The sequence below is a fragment of the Sphaeramia orbicularis genome, chromosome 2 (assembly GCF_902148855.1).
Source record: "Sphaeramia orbicularis chromosome 2, fSphaOr1.1, whole genome shotgun sequence".
NCBI classification, from domain to species: domain Eukaryota; kingdom Metazoa; phylum Chordata; class Actinopteri; order Kurtiformes; family Apogonidae; genus Sphaeramia; species Sphaeramia orbicularis.
In genome coordinates, this window is record NC_043958.1 from 12927446 (window position 1) to 12951331 (window position 23886).

Below are 23886 nucleotides of genomic sequence, written 5' to 3' on the forward strand. Positions count from 1 at the left end.
TTTAAAGTAAAATACAGCTTTTTTTTTCTTCTAATATTTTTTTAAAATAAAACTACAAACTTGAAAGATGATAAACTGTATTTTTAAATGCTGTATAATACTGTTTTTGCATATTTATGTATCACTTGAGTTTCTCCACCCTCACAAATAACTGTAATAAATTCTCCGAGGCTGTGTTGTACAACAAAGGGCCATTTGTGTTGGAGTCTTACCTCATGAAAACAACCTACATCCTTGTTATTTGCAATTGTTGATAATGTCTTTGCACACACACGTACATGTGTGCACGTACACACACACTTGAGGAGGTGTGAAAGGTGTCTATGAAACACTAGCTACGTTTGTGCAGAGTGCTAGAGAAACACATTGGGGCTCTTCAGTATCCATTCAAATGCAAAACACTTGCAGACACATACACAAACGGACGCACACGTACAGTACTCATCCCTGCCCACACACTCAACTCATCAGCACACACTTTCTCTCCACTCTCTGGACTGTGAGTGTGAGAGTGGGGGTGCATCATACAGAAAGAAATTACAGATTTTAACTGCATGCTCTACAGTAATGGCTCGTAACGATTTTAGTTACAGTGAAAATAAAGCCCCTAAATTCTAGCCTGGAGAACTTGCTGACATCCCCTCAATATATTTAGTGCTTTGATGAGTTTTTGTGGTGGTGAGATGGTGTATATGGAATTATCAAAGTAAGTTAAAGTGTGTGTTTTCTAGCAACATGTCAAGAAGTGTTACTAAATGGCTTTTCTCAAATAGGTTTTGGATCAAAGTATTCAGTACCTTTCTGACAGAGGATTCAATGGGGAAACTTGTCCGTAGGATCAATTCATTGTTGATTTTGAATTTGATGTTCAATCTGTATGATTTTTTGTTACATTTAGTATTGCTGTATGTGATAAATGGTATCTGGTAATAGTACCTGGGGGTCTCTGGTCTCATGTAATGGTACAGGCCGTTCCAAGTCAAGGTGAGTTGAGTCCTTGATAGATCTGTAATCACACATAAGTTTGTTTAACTTTTCCTTTCACTTATGGAATATTTTATTCTAACTGTATGACTTGGTAGATCATTATGCATTGCCCCGTTCTTCTTGCTGGATTCTTATATCAATAAACTGAAGCAAGGAATGTCTGTTCCTCTTCATGATGACCATAGTGTGGTTGTGCAGGATACCATGTAATCAGTAGTATAGTATTTATTCACTTATTCATTTTCTAAACCCACTTTTTCCTCACTACTGTTACGGGGGTCACTGGAAGCTACCCCAGCTACTTTATGGGCGAAGGTGGGGTACACCTGGACATGTCACCAGTTCATCGCAGGGCTGACATATAGAGACAAACAATCACTCTCACATTCACACCTATGGGAAATTTAGATTAACCAATTAACCTATCAGTGCACAGTATAGTATATTAAATAAATAAATGTACTGATGGTTTTACACAGCAATGACTCAGTAATCACTCATTTGAGACCTCAACAGAGCTTCAGCCAAAAAAGTACTATCCACAACTTCTTCCTGATGGAAAACACAAATAGGACAGTAGAGTAGAGATTGGCCGGTACCATGTGAGTGGAAAAAAAAAAAAGAATCACGACGAACAGAGTAACTGCATGCCTCAGCTGATTTTCAAAATAAAGTTTGACAGCAAATAGAGATTAGTTTTCTTCCTTTCTGTTTGATGTAATCTGTTTTTGTTCATCTTCCTTTTTCCTCCGTTCTTTTCTGTCTAATCTAGCATCTGTTTGTCTTCAGTGGTGAAGTGCAGGGCCTCCCAGCGCTCCTGGCCTTCCATACTGACACTTCCCTCCCATCTTTTATTCAGCTGCTGCCCAGCTAAGGGCTCCTCCAGACGGGCTGTGCCTTCAGGCAAGCCCGAGGCCTAGGCACCCAACAAGGCCTCTCGAGTGGAGCTCTGCGCTCCACCCCTGCCCCTGCCCCTGCCCCTGCACACACACATACACACACACACACGCACACGCACACACACACACGCACACACACACACATGCGCGCACACCATCGTACTAAAATATATTAAACGCACTTTCACACTTGAGCTGACAAAACACAAATACACACAGCAGAGTATCCACTGGACCATTCATATTGGTCACGTCACTGTTCTTTTTATTCATACAACTAGTTATTCATTTATTGTTACTCTTTTATTAATTTGCTCACTGGAGAGTAGGAAGAGAAGGGCTTATGACAATGGTACTTAAGCAGAAAGTTTACAGTTTCTTGTTTTGTCTGTGCAGATGTGGTTGAGAGATATGTCCTCCGTACTATAGCAGCTTTAATAAATGATGGCTGGTTAAAACTGGGGTTAAAACTGTGTTAGATAATCACTGGAAGGGTTGAGGTTATGTCAGGTTGTATAGTGATGAAGGCTCCGAACTGAGGCGTTGCAAGAAAAGTGTGTGTCTGATGGTGTTTGACATGTTTTCCTCTGTGTGTCTCTCAGGGTCTGGAGCTCACAGACAAGAGCTGATACATCCGTCCATCCTTGTGCTTGGCTGTGTGTATTTGTGCATGTGTCTGTGTAAGTGTGTGTGATATACAAGCTGCTTAAGCCTGGAGAGACTCCAAACAGGAAGACTTCAGCCATGGTGTTGAGAAATACTTCCAGGTTACCGCAAGGTCAGGTTGGGGGGGGTTACAGGAAGTGTTAAGCTGACAGCTGCGTCCATCTATCTTTGCTGACGCATACACACATGCGTAAAGACAAACACTTGCACACACACACACACTCGTGGTGCCCAGGGACAGCGAGGAGCCTCCTGGTCTATCACATGCGTCCTGTTTTTGCTGCATGGCAGAGAAACAGAGAAGGGGGAGAGGGGAAACAATCAGGCAAAAGAGAAAGAGAAAGAAAGACGCTTGGGCCAAAAAAAAAAAAAGAAATGATGCAAAGTGTTAAATGAAAATGATGGAGATGTAGTGTTAAGACACTTCTCTGTGAGAGAGCAGTATGTTTAAGTGACGTAGGATGTGCAATGGCAGTGTGCTCATACCTTCACCTAGGTGTGTGTGTGTGTATTCTCCTGTGTGTCTGCCTGCATCGTCTTGAGGATAGGCGCAGCTATGCGACAGCCATTGTGTTCAAGCGAGCATATGGTTTCTGACACGTCTCTTTTTAGTGCCATACTGTCTGTCTATACGGCATAATGGCAGCCAAGACAGCAGTCCTTTTTACTGCGACTGAAGGCCTGTTTGAAGGAAAACATGGAAGAGCATTAGTGGAAGTTTATTCCCCGGCTTATCATTTTGGACTCCACGGATGAAGACGGTTTTAAAAAGTGGATTCACTTTAAAGGAAAAAAAAAAGTTTGTGTCTCCAACTTACTTTTTCTTGATTTCTATTTATACTTGCTGGAACAATGTGATTCTCAGTGGGAATGGGAGATCAGGGAATAGTACCTTCCAAATGACTTGGAAAGTCAAATAGAGAAGGAGGAGAATTTCCTTTCTTATTGTTTTGCAGGGGATTGGGTGGAAAATGCTGGAAATGGTATTGTGTTTAAGGCAGGTCTCTGCAACTAGTAACACTCCAGAGGGGATTGGAGAGCCTGTTCACTTGCTCTGTCACTCCGAAATTTCCCTCTTCTCAATTTTCCGTTCCTTTCTGTACTTTAAAATAGGTCATATGTCCTCAAAATAACACTCACTCTTAAATGGCAAAGCACAATAACATTTGTACACAAGTGAAAATTTTTTATGTTCTATGTAGTACCTATGTATTTAATTTATTCAGGGCAGATAGGTACTTATGGTCATTGGATTAATACAGTTTAGATAATGTGTTTATGAACTGCATTACATTCTTCTAATGATCAGAACAGTGGACATACACTATGTATTGAATGTTAGAGTAGAGACAACTAAAGCGCTTTGGTGAGGGTTACCAACAGACTGTCATTTGGTTTGTTTGACTGGTTTGTAGACTTCTACAATGAAACAAGCAATCTTCCCTAAGTTTAATGAAATATTATCAGAACGCATCCTGCACAGCATTATCATCAGCTTGTGGGATGCAGCTCAGTAGATTTTTTTATTATTAGTGATACAGTTAACAAGACATAGTGGAAAGAAAAAAAACAACAATGACAACATCATATTACAGTGAAAAAGATAATAAACGTAAAGAGCAACGAAACAATATAGATTGATTAGGGGTGATTATTAGAATAATGTAGTAATTATTAGAATAATGATAATAACAATATATAGTAATAAGTCTAATTTGTTAGTATTACTGTGACAGCTGCAGCAGTGGAGGCAGTCACAATAACAGCAAAAATGGGTTAAATAATTAAATATTCATAATTTATATCAAACGTAGCTCATTAATGGGACTAGGGATGTAACAGTATGAACAGCATCTATCAAAATGCCAGTTAATACTGTATTACACTGTATTTTTTAGTCCCCTCGCAAGAAAACATATGTAAGGTCACCTGACAATAGCAACAGTTAGCCTAGCTCTGGTAGCTCTTTTTACCGTATGAGACTAGATGTCGGCACTAAAGAGTCTCAAACTCGCGCCTGTCAGAATGCACTAAGAAGGAACAGTCCAGAATTCAACAGAAGAATAAAACAAGTGGTGCCAGGCACAACAAACCCCGCCTCTCACACATATTTTGTCCTTTATAAGTAAATGGGAAGATTTTTAAAATTCATTAAAAAATTGAACTTTGACCTCCTGTTCCCAAAATGTGATGACCTGTATTCTGGGTCAGTGGCAATCTAGAAAGTCAATTTGGTATAGATTCAACCAAAGATTTGCTGCTACACACATGAAATTTCACCCATTATAAGTAAATGGAGAAAAAAAGATTTAAAAAATTCAGAAAAAAATTTAATTTTGACCTACTTTTCCCAAAATGTAATGACATGTATTCCAGGTCACAGGCAATCTACAAAGTCCATTTGGTATGGATTCAGCCAATAGTGTTGCTGCTACACACGTGAAATTTCGCCCATTATAAGTAAATGGAAAAAAAAAAAAGATTTAAAAAAATTCATTAAAAATTTTAGCTTTGACTTACTTTTCCTAAAACGTAATGACATCTATTCTGGGTCACTGGCAATCTATGAACCAAATTTGTTATGAATTACACCAATAGTTTTGCTGCTACAGACATTTGACATTTCACCCATTATAAGAAAATGGGGGGAAAAAAAATAATTTAAAAATTCATAAAAAATTTTAACTTTGACTTACTGTTCCCAAAATGTAATGAGATCTATTCTGGGTCACTGGCAATCTATAAAGTCCATTTGGTATGGATTCAATCAGTAGTTTTGCTGCTAGAGTGTTAAACAAATAAACTGAACCAAAAACAGTACCCCTTGCCTCCCCTTTGGGGGGCGGAGTAATAAACAGGAAAATACAGGATAACGTTTCTGATGTGATGCATTTGTTATGTCTGTTTGTGATCTGTGCTCTTTAATATTCTCTGTTTCTTCCTTTCTTCTGCTCTCAAACTCTCTTGTTTGATGGCCAACCACTTAACTGAAATTCAACTTCTTGGTCAATAAAAGTTTAAAGTCAACATGAAGTATAATTTCCCAGCGACTTCAAGGAAACAGTGTACAGCACAAATTCCCAAATGTTGCCCAGTGACAGTCGGAATACAAAGATGTGGAGGCTGCCTTAGTTGCTTGGTCTCATGCTGTGGGATCATGGGTAGTTAGTCACAGAAAAGATTTGAGAAGGCCACATTAAATTGTATCAACAGATGAGTTCTATAGTTGTAAGACTGTGTCCATTGCAAATCGCAGCGCTGCAGGCCTGGGAACACTGGCTCTACAGAATAGAAGATTTACTGGATGACATTGAGAGAAAACCACCCTTTATCAGTGCAGGACAAGAATGAAATATTACCATATAACCATAACATTCACATTAATTCATTAAAAAAGCAAGTGATCCACATCCCTTTTTCACGCCTTTTCCTTTTTTTCTTTATATTACACCTACTTAAAAAACCTGCAAGGTTTGTTTTTTTTACAATGTGTTCACAAACACTCTCCTGTAAACACTGTAAAATGTTAAAGAACTGATAACTTTGTAATGCTTACTGGAGCTTGAAAAGTGACACGCTAACTGTTAAGACAGGGGAGTGGAAGGACATGAAAGAGAGGATAAAAGATGAGAGAACAAGCACATGTCCCAGAGGACGGGAAGACTAAATAAATGGGTTAATCCTCTGAAAAGATGAGAAGAGAGTGGGATGAGGGTGGAAGAGGAGAGAAAAATGGTTTGATTGCTGTTCTTCTTAAAAGGTGACACTCTTGATGTTACAAAGAATGTCCCTGTAGAGCAAACACAAGCACATGTGGTGAAATTAAATAGTCTTAAGAGGCCACTGAGGATGTGACAATGAACAACAGACAGAGGAGGAGAGAATTTATAACGGTGATGGTCTGGAGGGAGGAAAGGGAACAGGAAGATGTGGCGAAGAGGCAGAAGGACAGGAAGATAGAGAGCACTCTCAGGATGTAGTGTGTGTCTTGGAGATGCTCAGACTGGATGATTGTTTGGAGATGGTCACCAGGGAGATGCCGGCGATTGTTTAGAGGACCTATGGGAAAGAATGAAGTACACATGAGTATACTTGTCTCAACATGTTTGTGTCAAAAATAACCAAACGCATGTTAATTTATTATCATAATTCAGCAAATTTTCAGGTTTAATAATAACCAAATATCAAATATATCATGTTAGAAAAAAAAGATATACATTTTATTAGTATTATTCCTTCACGTAAACTATAGCATAGTTGATACATAAATTCCAAAACATAATTAGAGATAAGAATTTACTCATTAGGTGAATTTCATCAAGCTTTGGCTCCTTACACATGTTCTTGTGTGTTAATACCTTCCATCAGGCACACGACCAGGTTGCTGTGACCTTTGATCCGAGTCTTTTTCTGTAAGCTTCCCTGGATTTTCTGTTTATAATCACAACAAAGGCTGTAAGATGAGAGATAAACACACTGGTTTAGTAGTAGTGACATTAGGATTCCAGCATATATTTGAGTCTTAATTAACCCATAAAGACCCAGTGCTACTTTTGTGGCAGTTCCCAAATGATTTTTTTTTTCTTTTCTTAACATTTCTTAAGTGATTTATCACCAATATTTATATTTTCATTCTCTGTGTTTTGTGTTTTTAAGTGTACATCAGGTATTTTCCTATGTGTAATTCACTGATCATGTAGATGTTCATTATAATTCAGATTAAAGTTGAAGGTTGTTATATCAAAAACAGAAAAAACTGAGGAAAAAGTGGCTTTTCAGCAAAGATATCATTAACTGAATGTAAAAATAACTGTCTTTATCCACTGTCTTTAATCCTTTATAGAGCACTCATACAAATAGTCTGAAATTCAACATAAATGCTGATCCAGACCCCTGTCCACATCCACATTATCCCTTTGAACATCATTCCTTACATTAGTACCATTACTTCATGGTACCTAACAAAGCAGGTACACTCACTGTTCATGCAGAAGTGGACCTTACAGACCCTGTAGACCACATTGGACCTGAGATTATTGACTCACTGTCCTCACTGGAACTTTTGCTGTCACTATCTTGGAATGTATGTGGAAATTACCAAAACTAGTCACTTGCCTGATAAATGGTTAATCAAACTCCATGGGTTTTACTGGTAATCAGTGTTTTGGAAGATGACTGTACTTCCATGTTAACTATGGAGTCTCTGAACATCCAAATGGGTCATATCTGATGACCATGAAAAAATGACAAACTGCATTTTACACCAATTATTTGCATGCATTGATAGGATTAGTGGATCAACAGGGATTAGACAGTTTAAATCAATAGTTAGTTTTGGTTGCCAGTGGCTGTTTGGGTCTTTATGGGTTGAACAAAATAAAAAGGAAAAAGCATATTAACCCTTTCATGCATAGTGGTCACTACAGTGGACAGCTATTCTACAATGTAATTTAACCTGAACTTCTGTAACAGTACCTGAATAATATCTGTATGAGTGAATATAAGGGCAAGGAAATAAAATTCCTATTTAACCCATAAAGACCCTTCGCTTTTTTTATGGCAGTTCCCAAATGATTGTTTCCTCTCTATTTAACCTTTCTTAAGAATTTATCACCATTTATCATTATATTATCCTCTGTATTTAGAATTTTTTTTCAGTGTAAAGTAGGTATTTTCCTATATTTAATCTGCTGATCATGTTGATGTTCATTAAAACAGAGTAAATTCAAAGGTTATTAAATCAGAAACAGCAAAAACAGAAAAAAAGGGACTTTTTCCAGCAAATTTATCATTAATCAAATGTCTCCATCCACTGTCATTGATCCAATTCCATGGGTTTTACTGGTGAATCAATGTTGGAGAAGATGACAGTGTTTCTGTGGTAACTACGGGGCCTCTGAATGTCCAAATATGGTCATATCTAATGACCACGAAAAGATGAAGAACTGTATTTTACAACAATTATTTACATTTTCATGGAGTTGAAAAATGTCCGAGTGGACATTTTTTAACTCCATGAAAAATAGGTTAAAATTTTTTAATTGCATTGTTTGTTTTTTTTTCATGCCTAAAGAGGAATAAAAACACTCCAGAAAAAAATCTTGACTAAGGTTCTCATAATTCGTGCATGAAAGGGTTAATACATACAAATATATTTTTTTCCCGTCTCCATTTGGTTTTCAGTGTGTGAAGCCTGAACACAGTACAGAAATAAAACCTGGTAGCCTTATGAGTGGGCCTCCCCTGCCTTCATGCAAGATGCTCCTCCAGTTGGAGGCTGTGCCACCTCTTGACTTCATTTTTTAAGCCTTTGTCAAAGAACAGGATCCTGCAGCGTAAAGGAGAAAGAAGAGCAAGGAGAGAAAGGCAGAGAATGGACAGAAAGAAGACAGATGATAGAGGATATATTCCTCCTGCTGTGAACCAGAGTCATTTATCATTAAAACCATGTCTGCGGTGTCCAACACCTTCTAAAATCCTTAAACGCAGTATTAGTTTTCTTACAAACCTATATAAATATCAGCTGGACTGTCAGGAAACAAGTCTATCTTCCCCCCTTTGTGAGTGAAAGTGACGGTTCAGAAAACACATAGCATTGTTGTCGCTCAGATCTCTCCTTTCTCCTTCAAATCTCTCCCACTTTCCATCAATCACTCCATCTCGTGCTTTCACCAGCGCCTCCATCCATCACTTCTTGCTCTCTTCTCCATCCTCCCCTCCTTCTTTTGTCTGCCTCCTTCCATCATCGGTGGGTACAGTGCTAATGTTTTGACAAGGGCATGGTCACAGGTTAGTCTATACATCATTACTGTCAGGTGCAGACTTCAGTGGCTTTACAATCTCATCTACAGTTGTTAGTTTGACAGTGGTGTCTGTAGATTGAGATTCAAAAGAGATGTGAAAGCTACTCAGTTTATAATCATCATCATCATCATCAGACAAGAAGCACATTTATGTTCTGAGGTGTCGTGTTCCTTCTTCATATAGTACAGTATATTACACCTTTCAGTAGCCGGGTATCCATTAAACATTGTGTGTAGTTGAAGAATTAATGTTTTCAAAAGATGCACAAAAGAAAGTAATCACATGTTTGAATGGATATACTAGGCTGAGTCATGTCATTAGAATGTGGTGCTAGAGGCTTCATTGCACATTGCTCGAATAAACAATAGAACAAGAGCATACAATTGTTGTTTTCCATTGAACATTGCTGCAGTTTTGTTTTGTTTTTTTCATATAAGAAAGCGAGGAATGAGGGATCTCCCAGTACACTGTATTTATTGTTGTAGCCATATTATTTAGCTTCACTGGAATATGATAAAGGAAGCTGCCGGAAGAACAGCTGATCAATTTTGTGTATTGAATTATTGCTATATTTCTTAGAAAAACTTGTTCTCATTTCCAATTAATGCTCATTTTTGCCGAACTAAAGAGTGGAAAAGCTTCTATTTTCTAGGATATTCCTGTTTATAGATAAAGCAGTCAGTGTGTTAGAACTAATAGTTCAATCATTTTCATTTTGTCTTCTTATCTTAATCATACAGGAGTTATTTTCTTTTGTTCAAAGTAGCAGTAGAGTGATGTTCTCATGCCTGACATGTTTCTGCTGTTGCTGCAGCCTTCTTCAGAGATGTCTCCCAACGTGACGTGTTATCAGTTGTTTTTACCCTGAGGCGTGGCCGTCCCAGTGAACTTGTTAAATCCACTGGGACATCCATGCCCCTTGTTGTGTGATGGTCTCTGGAGAGGGGAGTCCCAGGTGTGTGAGAACATGTATGCCTCCTCGTCCCAGCTGATGGTCCCATTGGCCCGCTTCCTGATCTCAGTAGCCTCCTTGGTCCAACGTTTGTATCTATTGCTCTCCGATCCAACAGTCCTTGTTCTGTCCCAATCCATAATGTGATTGTTTCTCTGAAGAAGGCTGCAGCCACAGGCCGAACATGTCAGATATGAGACCATCACTCTACTACTACTTTGTCTGAACAAAAGAAAATAACCCCTGTATCGTGGTAGAACTCCAAGTCTGAAAGCATTTATTTGTTACAATATTCAGGTTTCCATCCAAATATATTTCACATTTATATTAATATTCAGAAAATTCCATATGTGCATGTAGGTGGTTGATATCGATAAGCAGTAGGTGGTGTACATACAGTAACATACTCGCTGTGGTATTTGACCCAAAACTTCATCCATTTTATCCAAAAACCTAGGTTTCTTTCTTAGATTTCTGAATTTTCTTCTTCATGTATTTCTTTAAAACTTTCCCACTTGCTTCTCAGAATCTGCCAGTTTGTCAAAGACGTCTAATATTTATTTCAGCAGCTCTTTTTACATGTGGTGTTTCGTGTCCATTTCTCATGTAATGTGTTTTGTTTGGGCTTTTTTGCCACTATTTTTCACCTCCCCTGAAACAACAACTTGAATGACAAATGAGTCACATGATTTCTCTGTCAGCATTTAGTTGCTAAATATGTTTCTTCTTATTCCTTTTTCCTTTTCATCGATATATCAGCTTTTCACCTCCTCTGATTAGTTTGGGATTTCCACACTGCAAAAATCTAAATCTTACCAAGTGTATTTTTCTCATTTCTAATCAAAATATCTCATCACACTTAAAATAAGACATAATCACCTAAAGAATAACTTTTCAATGAGATAAAAAAACTTATTTTTAGACAATAGATCTTGAAAATCTTATTTCAAGAAATCTTACCAAGATAATTTTCACTTGTTCCATTGGCAGATTTTTTTTGTTTAATTCGCAATTTTTTTTTTTTTTTTTTTTGCTTAATTCAAGATTTTTTTATTTTTTTTTTTCTTAATCCAAGCAAATGGAACAAGTGAAAATTATCTTGGTAAAATTTCTTGAAATAAGATTGTCAAGATCTGTTGTCTAAAGTAAGTTCTTATATCTCTCTGAAAAGTTACTCTTTAGATGATTATGTCTTATTTTAAGTGTGATGAGATATTTTGACTAGAAATGAGAAAAATACAGTTAAGATTTTGATTTTTGCAGTGTATTCTCGTTCTTTTTAAAAATGTGCATAAATACTGTCTAGACCTAGAAATAAGCAGATACTTAAGGTATCATCTCGTGTTGATTTAAATATTTACATCAAACAATCATGAGTTGTGCTCCACACATTTCTGACTCCAAATGCACAAACTCATTCAAAGTGCAAAGAGACAGGCAGGGAAGAAACTCAAGTAATTACTACCCTCTTCCTCTGAAGAGCTCTCTTCTTTCTCACACTCTCCATCCCTCCTTCACGCCCCTTCCTCAACCCTCGGTCTCCTCCTGCCCTCGCCCCGCTCCTTCCTTCCCATCAACCATATCACCCATCACCTCCTTAATCTGTCCCTCTTTCTCTCTCTCTCTCTTTCCCTCATTTCCTCCGTCACCTTTGTGCCCCCGCTGAGATTTCTGAGGGTTCTCTTCTAACACACGCACTCACGCACACACACACACACACACACACATACATCTGTACCTGCAACATTCATATGCTAACACACATTATCCACAGTGATGAGCATACAGAGGTGGAGAAAAGGTGTGTATGTATAGATTTGTTGTTTTCAAAAAAACACACGCACAAATATAAGCATTTGTAAGTGTGCACACACACACACAAACACACAGAAATAGGATAATGGAGTATGATTAGAGGCAAGAGAGGGTGGTGGCTAAGACATGACCTTATGACTCAAGTAACCACTCAGAGCGCAGCGTTCATATGAACTACTTCAACCTTTCCACAAGAGCTTGATTGCTTCCTAGAGGAGATTTGTGTGTGTGTTTGTGCAGGTGTGTTTGTGCAGGTGAGTGTGTGTGTGTGTGTGTGTGTGTGTGTGTGTGTGTGTGTGTGTGTGTGTGTGTGGTAAAAGGTGAAGAAGAAAGGGAGAAAGACAGGAACAGACAGGAGGTAGAAAGAGAAGTTGCCCCCTCCCTCCTTTTCCTCTCAGAAGGGTACAGTACTTAGCAGAAATCCTTGATAGAGGCGATCGGCCAATTCAGCCTTTTACCTGAAGAGACCACTTGAAGAAAAATGCAGAAATTGATTAGAAATTGAATTCAGCGTGTGCGAGTAATAAATGAGCGCTGGTTAAAGTCACTGAGGTACAAGTGTGTGCGCGTGTTTGGTGTGCATTAAGATTGTTGTATTCTCTAAAGGGTCAAAGTTCAAACACAGAAAATCAAATAAAATTCTGTTGTTACCCTTAAAGAAATAATGCAGTCATAGAAAATGCCCATTTTAATTTGTATTAAATAGTCAGGATGAGACTGAATGGAATTATGGACTCAAACAAAGTAATTTTTCTCCTTTCACTTGCACAGTTATTTAACAGCGGGAACAAGAGTGATTAAGAATTGAGGTAGCCCCAGATCAAGGTTCTGCTGAAATGCTCCTACAAGAATGATGTAAAGGAAGGAGAATAGGGAGATATTAGAGCCTTGAAGGTTCCAATAGCTCAAGACCTTTCCATTCAGTGGAGTACATTATGAAAGTGGTTGCAAAAGCCTCAGACTTGCTTGAGATAACTAATTACTACCGCCAAAGAGGTTATGTGATTATTACGAGGATTACATAGAAACTACAACGCTGATTTTCATGAATTGCGGTGGAGGGGTAGTAAATGGGCCAAGGCCAAACTTCAAATTCTAGAGCAGATATGGGAAAAAAAAGATCCAAAAAACATTCAGATTTTCAGAGGAATTATCGAAGGTGATCCAAAGCATTTAACAAAGGAAGATGAAAAACAACCTGAAGACGGAAAAAAGAGCTGTGGTAGCATATGAGGAGGAAGTTACACAAGTATTTAATATTTAGTCCAATGGCCCGAAGGGTCCAATGGACTATTGGTCAGTTGTCGTCCGTCCGTCTGTCTGTCCATCCGTTAACATTTTTTCAACAATCTTCTTCTCCGAAACCGTCAGCTAGAATCAATTGAAATTCATAGCAGAGATTCCTTGGGGGTAAGGTCTATCAAGTTTGTTCAGAGAATTGAGAAATATTTGATTTTTGAATCTTTTATGAATTTTTCAAATTTTAAAAATCCCCATTGGTTCATAATGGGAAAAATTACCACCTCTAAAAAGTACTATAACTTCAAAACAGTTGAAGATACTGATACAATTACTATTGGCAATAGATGGGAAGTCACATATTGGCTTTCATGTAGTGCCATGACCTTTGGCCTTGACTGACCTTGAAAGGTCAAACAAATCTCAATTAATGTCTTTAAATATGCTGTTGGACTACAGTACCCTTGGTCCTATTTTTACATAACAGGCTTGTGCATTTAGTGAACTTGTACAGTGTTACGCCATAATAATGATGATCATTTTTGACAACAAAGTTAGTTTTTTATCACTCAAGCAGATAAGGCTACCCACCAAACTGAATGTTGAGGAATGGATGTATACTTACAAAAGTTACGAAGATGACCAGAAAAAACATGAAATACATTGTAAGTATTTGAAGTCAACCCATATAGTGTTTAATATGTTTATTGAATTTTTAACAATAACAACAAAAGCTTAAAAGAAAAATAAATACATAAATAAGCAAAAATCCCACCCCACACAAATACGAAATCCCCATCCTCACTTACAAAAAAAAGACAATCTGTAAAACACTAATAAATAGACCCTCAGTATGTAAATCAGCCAGAATACTGTGTAAAGATCCATTCATTGGTTTAAGTCAAAAAGGCCTCCACACCTGATGGAACCTCGTTTCAGAATCCTTCATCACGAGTCAAGCTTTGCTTTCTTCAATCTGTCTTATTTTAGGATGTAAGCCAATGTGGCATTTTTCATACTGCCTCAAACTGTCTTAATGGAGGTTGTAAAAAGCAGACAATGTGAATCACAAGGAGACGCAGCCTACATACAGGATTATGATGGGATGTAGTTATGCTAAAGGTGTCCACATGTCATGCAATGTTGTTTAATGTGGTGTGAAGTCATAATTTACTATAACAAAACATGGTTCAGACCTTGGTTCAATCATGAAAAGGTCTTAAATAGCTTCGTAGGGTTAAAAGTTGTACTTTTTAGTTTACCGACCGACAGGCTAAGCTATTGTTGTCATGCATCGTCATCTGTCGTCTGTTACGAAACTTTCAATCATTGTCTTCTCTGAAACTACAATTCTGATTGATTTCAAACTTGGTATACAGCTTCTTTATGATGATGTCAACAAAAGTTAGTGAAATTATTTGGATCCAGATCTGATTCTGGATTTGGTGCCACTTTGAAATATTTCCCCATTATAAGAGATAGGAAGTGGATCAGTGCAGTAACTCAGTAAATATAAATGATATCCAGTGTAAATTTCTACAGTCCAGCCCTGATGGGGAGATGACCAAAACATAATGGCCACATGCTGATCAGGATCTTCTTCTGGATCCGGGAACTTACGGAAAATTTAACATGGGCTCTTATGGGGAAAAAAATTCAATCATCTTCTTCTCCAAAACTCCAGTTCTGATTGACTACAAACTTGGTATACAGCTTCTGTATGATGACGTCAACACAAGGTATTGAAATTATTTCCATTAGGATCTGATTCTGGATTTGCTGCAACTTTGAAAAATGTTCCCATTATAAGTGATAGGAAGTGGATTAATACAATAAATCAGTATCAATGATATCAAGTTGGAATTTGAATTTTTACAGATCTGATTGGAATATGACCAAAACATGGGCTATTTCTGTAATAGAATAAATACACATAACTGGGTGATAATAAATGGCATCTGGATACATTTCCCAAAGCTTTTAATTTGGCCGGTAAGCTACAGGGCCATTGGTCCTATTTTTTAAGTTGGTGTGACATAAAGGCAGGATGACCCGACTTCTTGTGGCACTGGACGTTTGCTGAATCCAAAACTAATTAAATGAATAAACTAAAGATGAAAAGTGTCCGCCAAAAATGCACAATAGCAGAAGAAGATGTGGTCGACGAGAACAGACGACGAGCAAGAAGTGAGGAGCACAGAGGAGACAAGGTGATGATAGAGGAGGTGAGGGAGGAGGATGGCAAGAGAGATAGAGGAGAGATGAGAGGAGCGATAGCACAATGGACGCCTGAAGGACGCGTGTACTTCGATAACAGATACCATCGGAGAAGATGCTATCAAGGCCGCTATCGCTCAGCACCACACACTGTTAATGGACAGCAAATAGGGGACGGGTTGTGTGTATACAGTGTGTATGTGTGTTTTTCTATATGCATGACTAGAAACGGCTCCTTTTGTGATGTATACCGCATACCTAGCTCGTCTACTTCACCATCTCACTTTTTATTCCCTCTACATCTGTCTTTTTTTTCTGCCGAACCCGCTTTCAAGCCATTATGTGGCTATTATATCACAAATGAGTCATTCCAGAGAACAAGAGAGTGAGCAAGAGAGAAAGAGGGGGGGAAATTGTCTAATTGAATGAAATCATTTCTCCAAGTTGGCAAACTGGTTCAAGTGCCATTAAGTTGTTCACAGGCTCGCATTAGCTCTGTGTCTCTCTCAGAGAATGTTGGTCGTGGGTAACAAAAGAAAATTGTCATTGGCTAGATGTGTTTGGGGGCTCGTCAACCCTTTTCACACTGAGACACACACACACACACACACACACACACACACTCTCTGGCACATACAAACACACACACACAATCCATCAGCCAATCATGTAGACAGATGGGTCATCAGCGCTCTAATTGTGTGATTGGCTGAAATCAGCAGCAGAGGATGCACCGGACGGTTGGATGACACATTAGGTTTCTTTCCATGTAAACAGGGATCTTGTGGGAGTAAGTTTGTGTGTGTTAGTAAATTCACGTCGGTTTGCATTCATCACTGTGACGTCTTGCGATAAATGCACAAAGCGACAAGGAGATAAAAGTGAGAAAGGTGAAGAGAGAGAGAGAGAGAGAGAGAGATGGAGAAAAAAAAAAACAAAAAGCTGCAACACTTTCTTTTCCTTCACTGCAGAGTCATAAAAAGGAGTAGATAATAGATATGTTGGCTGGCTGACTTGTGTGTGTGAGTATGTGTGCTCATGTTTTTGTCCTTGCAGAGATCGGGCCAAAACACATTAGAGCACATCTGTCCACTCCACTTCCACTCCTCATCCCTATTCTGAAGAGCGCTCTCCCTTTCCACTCTCTCTCCATCATCCATACATCCATCCATCTACCCGAAATATTTCTTGAATTAATCAATTTGTGTCAATTCCACTCGAAACAGTGTGTAGGCGACGTGACACTTGTAAAACAGCTCAACTTCTCTTTCAGCCTCTCTTTTTTTCTTGTTATTTCTACATCCACACATTATCCATTACATCACCTGTGTATTCATCTGCCCTCTGTTCAGAATAATAATAATAATAATAATAATAATAATTAATAATAATCTGATGATTGGTAGTGACGTGGAAGGGCCTCTGACTGATGAATCCAAACACTGAATTAATGAGTATAGAGCGCCAGTGATTAATTGAACAATCAATCAATCAATATGTTCCTTTTTTTAATCTAATATCAGGTTTATCCTTGGGGTGTTGGACTGTCTGTGGGAACTGATGAGGCATGTATGTATAGATGATGAAGCTTGGTGTGCACAAATATCACATTTTATAAACTAGACATTGTTTCTAACACATGCAGTATGTTTATCTGATTAATACCTACAACACATTACATTCCTTACCTACATTTTCTATATGACTTGGGTTGGGCAGTTTCACAGTCTTAGATCATGATTGTTGTTATTTGTTTTATGATCTACTTTTCAGAGGGATTGTACAGGGTTGTGGCATTAACTCATAAAGACCCAGTGCTACTTTTGTGTGAATTTTCCCTCGATTTATCCTTTCCTACATGATTAATTACCATTTATTATAATATTATCCATTCTATTATGTATTTTTCACTGTAATTCATATATTTTCCTATATTTAATTTACGTCTTTTTTTAAATTTGTATTATGTATTTATATTTTTTATTTTATTTTTCATTCAGTTATGGCCACAGTGGCAACAAACATGGAAGCAGCTTCATTGCCTCTTGCTACTACAGCTGCGTGGAACTCCGCTTCTCACAATGCACGTTGCGACAAATTTCGGAAAATGCCCGAGTGACCTACCAGCTCTGTTTGTAAACAAATGGATTGTTAATGGTGGAGTACACTTTGAAACTGTTCACCGTGAGGGAGGAGATTCAGGTGCGTAATCACGGAAAGACTTACAGATTTATGATACTTAGGCTATGACTGGGGTTTTATAGATTTGATGAAAAATTGGAGACAAAAGTCATATGCAGCTTTAAAGTGATTTATTACCATTTATTATAATATTATCCATGGTATTTTGTGTTTTTCACTGTAATTCATACATTGTCCTATATTTAATTTTGATCTTAATGAAAACTTTGAGTAAATTCAAAGGTTGTTCTATCAAAACAGGGAAACTGAAGAAAAAGTCACTTTTTTCAATAAAATCTATCATTAACTGAACATAAACCAAGTGTCTTCATCCAGTGTCATTGATCCAACTCCATGGGTTTTACTGGTGAATCAATGTTGTAGAAGATGACAGTGTTTCCACCTTCACTGTGGAGCCTCTAAATGTCCAAATGGGTCATATCTGATGACCATGAAAAGATGACAAAACTGTGTTTACACAAATTATTTACATGCATTGATAGGATTAATGGATTGATAGGTATTCAACAGTTTACGTCATTAGATGGTTTTGGTTGCCAGTGGATGTTTGGGTCTTTATGGGTTAAAAGAACAAAATAACAACATTGTCACAACTTTTCTACTGTGCTAACATTCACCTTTTAGTGTAATTGTGATTTTTACAATAATGCAGTAAACAATTAGTTTCTAGCATAAGTGTCTGTAGTGCAGGTTGCTGAGCTAATCAGTTTATTATATGTATATAATCAGCTAATAATTATTTGGTCTGTTTATATTGACACTTAATTGAAGGTATCTGCAGTTTGACGTTTAAACTACTTTTCAAGGCGTCTGATCAAATTTCAGACTTTACATTCAGATAAATAACAGTACAACAGGTCTCATAGTATTAACCATGTTTCCATCTATCGTATGTTCCATTTCCATTTCTCCTTGACTGATTCTGCTACTGACACTCAAGCTGCTAAAGCTCATACCTGAACTCCTCCACTCATGAATGATCATTGGTGGCTCCAGTCATTCTGATTTTCCGTATGCTAAATAGACAAACAATAATCACAAATCTGACAAATTCTTTAGAAAGATTTCCAAAGCAAAAATAATATCTTTTATTGTTTCTGTGGAATTTTTAAAACATTTGATTGTCACTTTTAAGGATTAAGAATCAATTTTAAGGATAGTTAAGGCGTTAATGTAAGACAACCAGAAGACTTCGTAAGGATCTGTGGACACCCTGTAAAGTGTTCCGTTTTAGTCTTTATGTAATGTGTTATTTTGATGCCAAAGAAGAAATAATTACAGTAAGAGTTAGGGTTCAACCATCAGTTGAGCTGAAATCCAACATGCATTGAATCTGATTTACAGATTTTTTACAGTTAAGCTGGCGTGAAAATGTTTTTGATTCATTGTAAAACTCGGGACAAATTACTGCACAACGGCCAAGGTAATTATTGGAGACACAGCTGCGATCTGGGCTAGAAATTGTGAATATTGTGATAATGTTGACCCAAAGTGATGCAAAAATGTTTCTACAGAAAAAAAACCCTCACACACAGACTAAGCCTCCAGTAACCACAGAACATGAGGGACGTTCAGTTCGGTTATGCCTCACCTATGTTTTGTATGAGGTGAAAAAAATATGATTTGGATTGAAGATTGTGAAAGTACCTCAAAAGGTTTTTAGTTGATTGATTGTTATTCATTGTTTTATTCACCAGTTCTACGGTGGAACATACACACAGAGATTTCATTTGAGCTCCATTAGTGCTAAAAAGACATACTTACCAAGTTTCATATTGATCAGAACTGAATTAGATTATGTGTGTATTCTGAACCGATCAACAGGCAGATGTACAGTCATAGAGAAGCATGGACACATCTAAGAATGTAATAAAACCAAATGTTATTATTATTAAAAATAAATAAATAAATAAATAAATAAATAAATAAATAAATAAATGTATATGTACAGGGTGGGGAAGCAAAATTTACAATTTTTTGAGGCAGGGATTGAAAGACAGTGACCAATTAGTTTATTGAAAGTCATGAGAATTTATTTGCCACAAGAAAATTTACATAATAGAAAATGTTTTTATTCTATGTGTCCTCCTTCTTTCTCAATAACTGCCTTCACACGCTTCCTGAAACTTGCGCAAGTGTTCCTCAAATATTCAGGTGAGAACTTCTCCCATTCTTCTTTAACAGTATCTTCCAGACTTTCTCATAATAGTTTTGCTCATAGTCATTCTCTTCTTTCCATTATAAACAGTCTTTATGGACACTCCAACTATTTTTGAAATCTCCTTTGGTGTGACGAGTGCATTCAGCAAATCACACACTCTTTGACGTTTGCTTTCCTGATTACTCATATGGGCAAAAGTTTCTGAAAAGGTATGGATAATAGTGTAAGGTATGATTATGACATTAATATATGTTTGGTTTCAAAACAATTGACGTAGTGCCTGCTGAGAAAAAACAACTAAATGTTCATTGTAAATTTTGCCTCCCCACCCTGTATATATCTGTTTTTGCATTATACTTCCTGTAAGAAACATAAAAATCATATTGTTTGTTATTGGAAAACATGCTGAACACCCATTCCGGATCATTCTAGGACAGGCTCATACTGTTTGGGCTGTGGAGTTTTCACCCTCTCGCTGGCATCAAGAAGGAAGTTTTATGTACTCTCTCTCTCTGTGCGTGTGTGTGTGCGCGCACATGTGTGTGTGTGTCTGTGTGCACGTGCACATGTGTAACGTCTTAGTCTGTAGCATTAACCTCATTAACACATGCCTGAACCTAACCCTTAACCCAGGGGTGTCAAACATACGGCCCGTGGGCCAAAGCCTGCCTAAGGGTCCAATCTGGGCCATAGGATGAATTTGTGAAATAAGAGTTATTACTCAGATATTAACAATCAAAGATGTCAAGATTATTTTAGTTCAGGTTCTACACACGGACAATATGATCTAAAATGGATCAGACCAGTAACATACTATCATAATAAAAATAAAAATAGTGACAACTCCAAATTCTTCTCCTGGTTTTAGTGTAAAGTAAAATTCTGTGAAAATGTTTTTTGAATGATTGATGTACAAACCAAAATAAATTCATTCAAAGTAAATTTAGGAAAAGACCTGATTTTCACTTAAGAATCCAAAATACTGACCATAATACTAGAATAAATGATGATAAATCACTTAAGATAAGTTAAAAATAGAGAAAAAATAACACTAACACTAGTAGCACTGGGTCTTTATGGGTTAACCAAACCCTAAAACCCTCAGATTTACTGGTACACTTCTTAGGGTTGAGCTCTAAGTCCTCATCATACAAGCTGTGTCCTTCCAATGTGAGTGTCTGTTCTGGTTCACATCGTCTTAGTGTAATAAACAAGAAAAGCACACACACACACGCATACACACACAAACAAAAAGCTCTTCCTGAGGTTATTGATTTGTCTTTAACTCAAGATTCTCAGCTCTAATAACTCCCATTACAAGAGATATTACTTTGTTATCCAGTTGATGTATGCTGAAACATACACACACTGAAGCTGTGTGCATATGTGTGTGAAAGTGTGTGTCTATCTATGTCTAATCATTGTCATTTTTTCTGCTTTTCCTCTCTAATTCCTCTCTTAGTCCACTCTTAGGCTCCCTCTCATTGTGTCTTTATTTCAAATATTTAATTTATACGCTGTTACGTCTAATTCAATGTTTTTCTGTCGATCTTTCTTTCTTTCTCTTTCTCGCTCCCTGTGTAGCCTCATAATTAAAGTGCACTGATATATAATTACTGTGCATATTTACCTCAAGTCCCATCTCGGTGAATGGGAGGCCTCTCCCCCCTCTTTTGTGGCTCCGCATTATCAAATGTTATTATTTGCATCCCGTTCAGCTTCTCAGCCATCCACTCATTAAGTCTGCGGCTTTGAGAAAATTAACAACCTCATATGCAAATCAAAAAAAAAAAAAAAAAGGAAAAAATAGGCTTGCCACTAAAGCATGGGCAGTATGTCAGAGTGTGGGATTGTGTGTAATCGTGGTTGTGTACGTCTTCAACAGCGTGTGATAACATTTTCATTTTCCCCCTGTGCAACCCATAAACACATAGTCAATATGCTTTCTTCTTGTACTAATGGGAATATTGAAGGAAACTTGAAGTTAATTTCAATTTCACAATAGCAAGTAGTGAATGTGCCTTAAAAACTGCAGTGAATAGCAAGGTGCTGACCTTGGTTTGGTCCTAAACACACATAGCAGTGCCTTTATTCATATTGTTGAAGCTTAATAAACTAAAAAAAAAAAAAAAAACTAATTAACTTTTTTTTTATCCGTACCATTTAATTAATTATTAAAGAAAGATGTCCATTTTTTTTAAACAAATTCCTTAATTGCTCCCTGATCCCTTTGAAAGGAACCTGTGTTTGGATGGAGGTCATCTTTCATTAAACCCCTCTATGATGCCACAAGAGACAGGAGAATTCAGTCATGTGTATTCTTAAAAATAGATAGTTGGTGAGTTAAAGAAACCCAACTATGGAGAAGTTTCATTTTGATGGATTCATATTTGTTTTTCTATTCTGTCCTTCCCCTTTAGCGATACCCTCATACTTGTTTCAAAGAATACAAGCATCTTAACCTTCCCAGTTTAATTATTTTACATTATCATCAGAGTTTGGGTTCTTCCTCTTGACATTTGAAAATGCATGAAAAAGGAACAAAGAATAAAGAAATGTATGACTTCACTATCATGGTTGTCAACATTAGGAGCGCTAAAAAATAAGTGAATGCAGTTGAGTTATGAATGTACTTCTTTAATATTGTTAGATGACATTTCATGGTTGGTGGCTTTACTTAAAGGTAGGGTGGAAGATCCTGGAAAAAATGGTTCGAGCAAGCTACATTTTGAAAATACACAATTCAAAAGTCCAAACCCCTTTCTTCAGACTTCCTCCCAAAGCCACGCCTTCAGAGTACAGGAAGGCGCAATGCGAGTTTCTGAGCGCTGCACAACATCAGTGGACTCTATGCACAGTCCCACTACTTCCTGAACTTCAGGTGGGTCCTTTATTTCCTGTCTTTCATTATTGGACACACTGATTAATCCAGGTGTGTCTGCTACTTCTTGTTGTGACTACTGATTAATTAGGCACACCTGGATTAATCAGTGTGTCCAATAATGAAAGACAGGAAATAAAGGACCCACCTGAAGTTCAGGAAGTAGTGGGACTGTGCATAGTCCATATCCCCCACCCTCGTCTGTGGATCATGCATACGTCATTGATTCTCCTCCAACCCCCCACCCCCCCTCGCTCTTATGATTCACACCCCCTCACCTCTGAATTCAGGTCTGTATATCAGTATATTTGATTAGAAGTTGGACTTTTCACTTGTTGTTTTGATCCATGATCTACGTAATTTCGGGCTACTAAGAACAGCAGATAGATAGATAGATAGATAGATAGATAGATAGATAGATAGATAGATAGATAGATAGATAGATAGATAGATAGATAGATAGATAGATAGATAGATAGATAGATAGATGCTTTATTAATCCCATGGGAAGTTCAAGTATTCAGCAGCTTTGCATATAGCACAAGAAAACAAAAAACAGACAGACCAAAACAAAACAGTAGGTTAGTCACCAGGTTGACATTAAGGTTAGTATGTATACTCTAAAAGACACTTGCTAAAGAACTACCTCTAAAAGAGCTTGTGTGCAGTAAAACTGATGTCAGGCTAAAATGACACTTGAGTTTGATAAACGTATCACCATTCAATAATTTCGATGGGTCGGTTAAAATGATTGGTGTTTTTTCTGTGCTGTTCATTCCACAGGTCACTAAAAATTTGTATTTTTGTGTCAGAGCATTTAATTAATTGGTTGTAATTGGGATGTGAAGGCGATTTTAAGCAATATAGTAAAAAATGCTCCAGGAAAACATCTCCTACCCCACCTTTAATCATTAGGCCTGTGAACTTAGAAGCCAAACTGTGTCACAGTACCACCACCCCCACCCCAATCATTCTGCATTGATCGGTTGATATAATGTTATGCCAAGAATTTATAATAAGGACATATGCAAATGCTTAATTGTTGGCTTTCTGCATTGATATG

At 37.4% G+C, this 23886-nt stretch overlaps 1 long non-coding RNA gene across 1 annotated transcript; it reads right to left on the bottom strand.

Moving 5' to 3' along the window:
• Positions 1-14: 14 nt before the first annotated feature.
• On the bottom strand, positions 15-22749 carry LOC115431134 (uncharacterized). The gene is made up of 3 exons (XR_003937053.1): positions 22620-22749; positions 458-463; positions 15-27 (listed from the first exon to the last, which is right to left on the bottom strand). It is a non-coding gene; the product is annotated as an uncharacterized LOC115431134 (long non-coding RNA).
• Between the last annotated feature and the right edge of the window lie 1137 nt (positions 22750-23886).